The following is a 9,093-nucleotide window of genomic DNA, read 5'->3' on the forward strand; positions in this document are numbered from 1 at the left end:
CACATGTGGGGTTCAAAAAAAAAAAAAGGACCAAGCCAACATGTGACAGTGACCAAGTCCCTCTCTCTTTTCAGCCTTCGTTACTGCCACCACCAAAGGAGGTGGCCTCAAAGGCTCTTCCAGCGTGGACCTTCCAGGGTTGTCTAATCCGGGAGTAACCCAATACTAAGGGAAACTCCAGCCAGCCAGGGCCTGGGGACACCTGCGTTCGAACTCTTCTGGGCATGCGCCGAGCCGGCTTCCCAGGGTTCCGGCCCAGGAGGCTGCGCACCGTCGCACAGGCCCACCACGTGGGTGTTGTCATCCCTTTAGAGCAGAGCACAGTGGAGCCCTGTCTGGCTGTCCTGTGACACAGAGCACCTGGACTGCACCTTCCTGGAGCCCGGAGCCCCTGCCCTCAGCACGCTTGGAGAGACCCGGAGGAGCTTTGCATCAAGACGCAAGGACTGTGCTGGGCTGACCTGCCCGGCAACTTGGCGGGCCTCTCCATCCTCTCTGCCTCTGTCTTTTTCTTCATAAAGTGGCTGGGACAAGCGATTCCGAGGCCTATGCAGCTTCTGAGTTCCCATTGCTGGGGCTGTGTGCCTCTGCAGGACCTGTAGCAGCATCAAGCAAACCGCAGGACCATCCCCACCGCTCTCGCTGCCCCACCCTGGGAGCTGAGACTTTCCCATGGGTCTCTGCTCTGAGCAGAGACGCTGCTGGGCTCAGTACAGCCATGAGCCGTGTCCTCCCTGAAGCCCCGGGGACCCATTCCCTGCATCAGCTGCTTCCCCTTGGCCATGAACCAGGGCTTCATGATGGCCAGACCGGAATTAAGTGTCCAGACCGGGTGGACGCCATGCCGCAGCACCTGACAGCTGGCTAGTTCTTGTTCAAACCGCCACAAGCTCCTTCAGATCCCAAGAGCAAAAAGCCTGGATTTGCTGCTGAGGAAAGCAGACAAGACATTCTTCATCCTGGAGGCCCTCCAGGTGGTAGACAGGGTTGGTCAGATTCATTGCTTTGCTGGGACCCAGCCCCTTTACAGAGCAGTAATTAACATGACAAGCGGCTTGTCCTCCACACCTTACAGCCCGTGCAGTGCTTTCCACACTCGTGAAGCCACTCGACAAGCACAGTGCATCTCTGGGCAAGGTCCTCAGTGTCAGGGACATGAACTGGCTCCAGGTACTGCTCAGAGTGCTCATGGCCTTCTGCTTCTTTGGTCACTTGATTCTCACCCCATTTTTCAGAGTAGGAAACGGGACCGAAGGATGAGCTGACTTGTGTGTGCTCCTGCAGGGGAGGCCCACCTAAGCCCTAAACCCAGCCAGCAGGTGCCATGCCCGCAGCTTCGTCCACCCACACCTGCCGTGCCCAGGCAGCACCTTCTCTCTCTGGGTCTCGATTTTCTTGTCTGCACATCAGGGAGGCGCCTGGGGTGGTGACCTGGCTCTGAAGTGCACAGATCTGAGCCCAGCTCTGTGGCAGACTTGGCCAATCAAAGAGCTAGCTTCAAAGTCAAGTCTGGGGCCAGCCAGGTGCTGTAGTGGTTAAGGCAGCTGGATTCCACATGGCCGAGCGCATGATTCGAGTCTCAGACCCCGTGGCTTGGAAAATCTGGTAGGCACATATGTGAGCTTGCCCAGAATCCCAAGAGGAGAATGGCGGAGAAAGGGCTTGCAGTGGAGCCACTGTGGGGAGGGGGGATTTCTCACTTTCCTTCTCTCTCTCTCTCTCTCTCTCTCTCTGTCTCTCTGACGAGCACATACGCCCTAGAGCAAAACTTTAAAAATAAAATGAAAAAAAAAGAGTCAAGCTGGTCTAGGGGCTCTAAATCAGAAGACATGCTGCCAGACAAGCTGGCCAGGCAAGCAGACATTAGGGCTAAGTCCAAAATACGCAAAGCTCACCTCATAAGCTATAAACACCCCGAGATCCAAGTTCCTGCTGCCCTTCAGCGGCCGTGTGAGTTGACGTCTGCGTCCTGGAGCCAAGTTTCAGATGTGGCACGGGTTTCATTTCTCCTCGCAGCAGTCCGCGTAGTGCATCAGGGGCCGGGGGTGAGAGGGAGGTGGGAGGGCTGCTGATGGCTGGACCCAACCACGCCACTGTGGGCCAACCATAGATTGCCAGGAGCTATTGGGCTCCTCGGCCAATGATGGAAGCCAAGTTCAGTGGCACAGCAGGTAGCAAACTGAACTGCGGTGCTGGAAGCCACATGGTCAACCGCAGGTTCGGATCCCCAGATGGGTCTGAAAACATGCCATGTACATGCACGCCTGCCCACATCCTGACAAGGGGGGTCTCAGCTTCATGAGACCCTGTCTGGGGTGGCTTGCTCTCTCTCTCTCTCATAAAATAAGTAAACTTAAAAAAACAAACAGAGAGAAACAGCAACAGCGCTCAAAGGTAGTTCCTCGTCCACCTGGTCAGCTCCCTTTGGCCAGGGGCCCTGAGTGCATAGCGGTGCGGGTGGGCGTATAGGAAGGGCACACCAGGTCGGCTCTGTGCTCAGAGGCGTTTCCACCTGCTCTGCCACAACCACCCTGACTCCCTTCACTGTGCTGTCCCAGGACAGAGTCTTAAGCACTCTTTGGCCTCAGTTCACAGTGGGTTCCCCCATGATGGTAGGCACAGGCACAGGGTCGGGGTACCAGGAGATTGAGGCTCTGCTACTGTCCGCCTACCATCCCCTGCAGCCTCTCCCTGGTTTTGGTACCCGAACCCCTTACCTTTCAGGTGTCACCAGCCCTGCATCACTGCACCATCCCTTGTCAATTTCCCTTACCTTGTCCATGGCGTTGTCAATATTCCCCTTTGTAAACTCATGGCCTGTTCCACATCTGCCGTGGGATTTCTCCCAGGACGCTATTGATCCAGCAGTTACTGTCCATCAATGTAAGGTTATTCCATGTCCCATGAAGGAAGAATAAACTCCTGCCATAAACAATGGCAGGGATAGACACATGACACAGTGCTGGCTGTCACTTTACCTTTTTTTTAATTTTATTGGGTTGTCAGAGAAGTCATGACATATTTTTCTGACAACCCAATATATTTATCAGAGGACCTGTTTCAGACTTGTTTAGATTTCAGTTTTTTGGTGTTTGTTTATCATTTTTTTGGGGGGGGGGGAGGTTTTTGCTATAGGGCACACAAGCTCGCCAGAAAGACAGAGAGACAGAAAGTGAGAAAATTACCCTCGGGGGGTTGGCCACACTGCAATCCCTTCTCCTCCCTTCTCCTCTCAGGATCTTGGGCACACACGGACACATGCCTGGCGTGAGTTTAAGCCACCGGGTCTGAGGCTTGAACCCTGGTTGACTTCATGGAGTCCAGCGACATTTGCCATTTCACCAACTGTTGGTCCCCCTGTTTTGATTCTTGCATACATGAAAAGGGAAAATAGAACCAAAATAAATCAAAGTATTCCCCATGCCATTTCACCAACTGTTGGTCCCCCTGTTTTGATTCTTGCATACATGAAAAGGGAAAATAGAACCAAAATAAATCAAAGTATTCCCCACACTTCTTGACATTCAGAGCCCAACTCTTGAACTACGTTTGGCTTCAGCGTCATCTATGCTCAATTTGTCCACATGGAATTGGAATCTTTTTTCTTTTTTTGGAGAGGTTTTTACTATAGAGCACATGTGCTCGCCAGAAAGACAGAGAAAGACAGAGAGACAGAAAGCAAGAAATCACCAGGGGGGATGGCCATGCCACAATCCCTTCTCCTCCATTCTCCTCTAGGGATGTTAAAACTCACCTATAACATACAAGCCTCTGCTTCCAGATGTCCCACCCATTTGGGCCAGGCCAATGTAAAGGACTCCTTATGGTGATTGACAGCTCTCCTGCTCTCAGGACTAAATCAAAGGAGTGACTGCAACTCAACACCCTGAGAAAATGTTTGTCTTTCTCCGGGTCTGGTCACTCAATTATGTGCTTAGTTTTAAGCCACATTAATTGTTATTTCTATAGAGTTGGTTATTTCCATCAATAGAACAAAAAGCTTTATTTGGGGTCTCAGAGGAATTATAAGCAGGAAACACAGATTCTGGTGAAACTGAGTAAGTATTCCAAGGAATTGAGAAGAAGTTGTTTCAGACAGAGAGGGCTAAAGAAGGCACAAGCCAAGTATGGAAAGCAGAGGGGTTATTTCATTGGATATGCTGTAATGACACAGTGATCGAATGTAAAAATAAAATAAATAAAAAATAAAGACTAAAAGTAAAATCCTGCAAAAATCAAATACAAAAACAAAAAACGTCACTTTCGCTGTAAAGTTTAAGGCAGCAGGGACTTCCTTACATAGTAACTCAGGTAGACTGGAATCTCCTTTTTCAGGAAAAACAGGACTGTTTGGGGACCTATCTTCTAAATATTTCAGTGGCATTTGTCATGGGTGACTCCATTTCGGTCTGGCTTGTTGGGCCTAGTGCAGGAACTTAGTACAAAACAATGGCTTCCTATTATTTTTATTTAACATGCCCAAAACACAATTCATGGGAAAAAAATAAGTAAGTTAGACTTCGTTAAAATTGTAAAAATTCAGGCCAACAGATGGCATGGTGGTTAAGGCACTGGATCCCACATGGTTGCGGTTTGAGTCTTGGATCCGGCAGCTCGAGAAACACATTAGACATGTGTGTGCATGTGCCTAAAATCCTGGGAGGAGAATGGAAGAGAAGGGACCGTGATGTGGCCATACTCCTGGGAGGTGATTTCTCACTTTCCTTCTCTCTCTGCTCTTCTTAAGCAAGTATATGTGCCCTCTGGCAAAGAATTGGAAAAAATGTTTTAAAGGTTAAAAAACTTTAAAAACTCTGCTATGCAATAAACACTGTTAAGAGAATAAAGGACATGGTACAGGCAGGGAGAAAATTTTTGCAAAACTTGTATCTGATAAAGGATTTGCATAAAAAATAGAAAGAACTCTTAAAATTTAACAATAAGAAAACAACTCAATTTAAAAATGGGGAAAGGATTTGAACAGATATCCTTCCAAAGACGGTAAATGAGCATATGAAACAATGATCCACACCATATTATGTCATCAGGGAATTTCAAATTAAAATAACAGTGAGATATCACTATCCACCCATTGACATGACTAAATTCCAGGACACAGACAACAACAAATGCTGGCAAGGATGTGGAGCAACAGGAACTCTCATTTATTGCTGGTGGGAATGAAAGATGGTGCAGTCACTTCAGAAGATTGCTTGGCGGTTTCTTACGAAGCTGAACATAGTAGTACCATATGATCCTGCAAATGTGCTCCTAGGTATTTACCCAAATGAGGTGAAAACATGTCTACACAAAAACCTGCACATGAATATTTATCCTTGGTTAAACACCGGGATTTTCAGAGTTATTACAGATAGGCTCTGAATTTCAAAGAAACTTCCCTTCTGTAAACATTGGGCACAAATGAGGTGAAAATGAAGCAGGTGTCACAAGTGGCACAGGCAGGAAGTTGCAGGGAATGTGGGAATGTAGCAAAAACAGCTCTGGTGAGCACTGAGCCAGTGACCATCACAGATCACATCCTACTTGCTGCAAGTGACTCTATTGTGACTCACTGTTGATAGAATTCTATAGAAACAGATGGAATTTTATGGAAAAGAGCAAGTGTTTTAAATATCATGGAGAAAGAACAGTTATCCAAGCCTCTGGAAGAAGTTGCTTTCTCCAGTCAAATGACCTTTGAGATCCTTACAGAAAGGTGCTGGAGTTCTCACGCTGGGTTTTCCCTCATCCCCTTCTCCCTTCTCAGAACATCTAGTAGTGGGTGGTGAGATGCTGTTAATGGTGTTCTCCCTTTAGGTTTTGTCTCATTGTCGAGAATGCCAAGGTATGCATCCTCCTGCTTTCTACTCTTTGAGAAGGTTGTAGATCATCCGTGTCGATGAGTTTACATGGGTAGGACATGAGCTTCTACCTTCAGAGAAGGAGCTGAGAGTTTGCAATAATTAGACGGAGGCTGAATGAAGTAGATGACAAGTCTGAGCGGGACCAAGGGCAGGATGAGAGGAAGATGGGAGGACAAGGTTTAACTCCTGCAAGAGGCCCACGCTCATTTCCCTGGGGCAGGCTCAGATGGGTAGCACATCAGGGGGCTGGGGACCTGAAACAGTGATCTGGAAGCACTAGCACCTGGGGGACTTCCAAGGCATCTTTGATGTGTACAGGAGAGTAAGAAGCATTAATTTTCGCACATGCAAAAGATGATAACAATGGTATATTCACTCAATTTGAGTTTCATGGACTACTAGTAAGACAGTAATTTTTCCAGTTTTTATTTATATTCTGGTCTTTCCCTCTGTAGTAGCATTTGGTGATGCAGGTTGTCCACTGCCCCCTGCCCTATTTATGACCTTGACCATGTGACGTTGAATGCGTCATGATTTTTCTGACACCCTAATATTTGCAATCAATCTTGAAAAAGTCTGATGGGAACATTTCTGTTATTATTTAGTCAGGTAACTTGGGACAAATACCTCTCTCTCGCTTTGCTTTAGTTTCCCTATCTATGAGAAAGAAACAGAGCTACCTTTTCTTGGTGTTTTTCTGAAAACTTGATGAAAGCCAAAAACTGCTAAAGAAATGAAATTTGTAGGCCAGCCCATAGCTGGGTGGTTAAATGAGCTGGATCTTACGTAACTGTGTAGTATGAGTCCCAAATCCAGTGGCTTGAAAAACATGCCAGGCACATGTGCATGCCCAAAATCTTAAAAAGAGGAAGAGACCTTGGAGTGACCGTTCTCCATAGGGGGTGATTTCTCTCTCTCTTTCTCTCTGGTGAACATATGCACCCTCTGGCAGAATTTAATGGAAGTTGTTATTGTATTGTTATCCATGAAAGCAAATGTAAGAAAATCAAAGCATTGAGTGGGTTGTGCCTGTCTTTAGGATGATAGACAGAGGTTTTCAAATCCTGTCCTACACACCCTAAGGGAGCAGCCAGGATTCTCTCCATTGTGAGAGGAAACCTGCCTCCAACAGGCATATGGGAAGTGGGGCTCAGGTGACTGCAAAGTTCAGAATTTCAGGTGCAGAACTGGCTGTAGGCTGAATATGTTCCCCCAAATGCATGTATTGGAAACTTAACCCCCAGAGCAACAGTGTCAGGAGGTGGGACCTTATAGGAGGCATTTAGGTCATGAGGGTGAGGACAGAATTCTGATTGCTTTTTCCTACTTCGAAATTCTTTCCAAAGGGCCTAGAGAATTGTGCCTACAAACTGAAACAGACCACTCTGGTCAGTGATTACGGGATGCTCTATAGTCCTATCCCTGGCTTAGTGTTTTTGTGATGCATAGTAAAACCTTTTCTCTGTTAACGTGAAACATAGAGTTTTTTTGTTTGTTTGTTTGTTTTGCCGATTCCTTTTGGGAACAAAGACTTGTGGTTTTTTGTTTGCTCCTTTGTTCTTTTTAACCAATTACTAACCTAAGAATTTATAAGCCCAACTGTAACCTACAAGCCTCTATTCCAGATGCCCCGCCTTTTTGGGTCAGGCCAGTGGAAAGACTCCTCATGCTGATTCACAACTTTGTGGCCCCCACTGTGGGAACTGAATAAAAAGAACCAGTGCGTCTGAACATCAGATAGCAGGTTGGTTACTCAAATTTGTGCTTAGAATAGACTGTATTAATTATTATTTCTGCAGAGCTTGGTTATCTCCATTCATAAGGGCTCCACCCCTCATGATTGGCTAATGCCAACCGTAAAAGAGCTTGAGGCTGCAAACTCAATCTCTTGCTCTCTCACACCCCCCTGCTTTGCCTTTCCACCTTCCATGAGATGACACAGCATGAAGGCTTTTGCCACAAGTGGGCTCCTTGACCTTGGACTTCCCAGCCTCCAGAACCGTAACAAATAAATCGCTCTTCTTTATAAATTACCCATCTCAGGTATCCTGTTACAGTAACACACAACGGACTGAGATAGCCAGCGCCAGCGATCCCGACAGTGTCGCTAGGACTAGTTGCTTTCTTTCCAGCTCTGGAGTCTGACATGCACTGTCTGTCTTGGTTTTGCTCCCAGGAGGGCTCTCTCCTATGGACCCCACGGATTCCAGCTTATACTCAGCAACCTCAGCCTGAAGAGCAGACTTCTGACTCAGTGCTTCTAGAAACGATATCAACCTCTTTGAGCCAACCTGGGCCAGGGGACCCTCCTGAGCCAATCATTGTGGCTGATCAGCCAGGCCTGGCGGGTGGAATTCCTATCTGAAAATGGGTGAGGGTGAGTCCCCAGGTGCTGTCACAGGCAGAGGGAGCATCTCTGCAGGTGCTTCAGGGGGACCCGCTAGGGCTGGGGGCTGGGGGTGAGAGAACACCACTTCCCTCTCTCCACTTCCTGTGGATCTGCTTATAAATAGGGCTCCCAAGCACCGTTTCATTTGGGCATGCTTGACGTGGACGAAGGGGACAGTGTCCAGAGAGAAGACCATGGGCGTGAGGGACAGGTGCTCGCGTTTTCCAGGAAGTCATTGGAGAATCAGAGGCAAGGAGTCTGAGGACATGGGCATCTTGTTCCTAGCATGCATATTGATTGGGCACCTACTGTGTGCTCACCTGGGATTACAGCAGGGAATAAGGCAAAGACTCATCTCTGTGGGCCCTACTTCTTAATTACACAGACGGCATGTAAATAGGTTCATATTGCATCGCATTGTAACCGAACAGCTTTCATGCTGGCGTGGGGATCCGATAGGGGTGGGGGATGCTGTGTAAGGAAGTGACATTTGAGCTGGGATCTCCAAGAAGGAACCTGGAAAAAGCCTCTTGGCAGAGGGCCCCATGGGGACAGTGCTTTGTGCACTGGGGGACACAGAGCCCAGGGGGTTGGAGTCTGATAAGTAATGGATGTGTGCAAGTGAAGGTGGAGGAGCATGGTCAGTGATGGAAGACATCATGGGCCTAGGCCAGGAGGTCAAAGTTCTGGTCCAACATATGGAGGTGACCAAGGGAACAAATGTGCTCTGTAAGGCCACAGCAAGGCATGGCCCCAGGTACAGCGATGAAAGCCACAAGAACGTCCTTGCCAGCTCCCGGAGAGCGGCAATGGAGTGGGCAGCGGGGAGGCGGTGAGCAC

The 9,093-nt window shown here is 48.0% G+C and overlaps 1 long non-coding RNA gene across 1 annotated transcript; it reads left to right on the forward strand.

The window, feature by feature from the left end:
• Positions 1–5,644: 5,644 nt before the first annotated feature.
• Positions 5,645–8,398, forward strand: LOC102469558 (uncharacterized). The gene is made up of 3 exons (XR_337008.1): positions 5,645–5,716; positions 7,490–7,608; positions 8,041–8,398. It is a non-coding gene; the product is annotated as an uncharacterized LOC102469558 (long non-coding RNA).
• The last annotated feature ends 695 nt before the right edge of the window (positions 8,399–9,093 follow it).

This window comes from Tupaia chinensis, unplaced genomic scaffold, assembly GCF_000334495.1.
Source record: "Tupaia chinensis unplaced genomic scaffold, TupChi_1.0 Scaffold143913_1, whole genome shotgun sequence".
Lineage (NCBI taxonomy): Eukaryota > Metazoa > Chordata > Mammalia > Scandentia > Tupaiidae > Tupaia > Tupaia belangeri.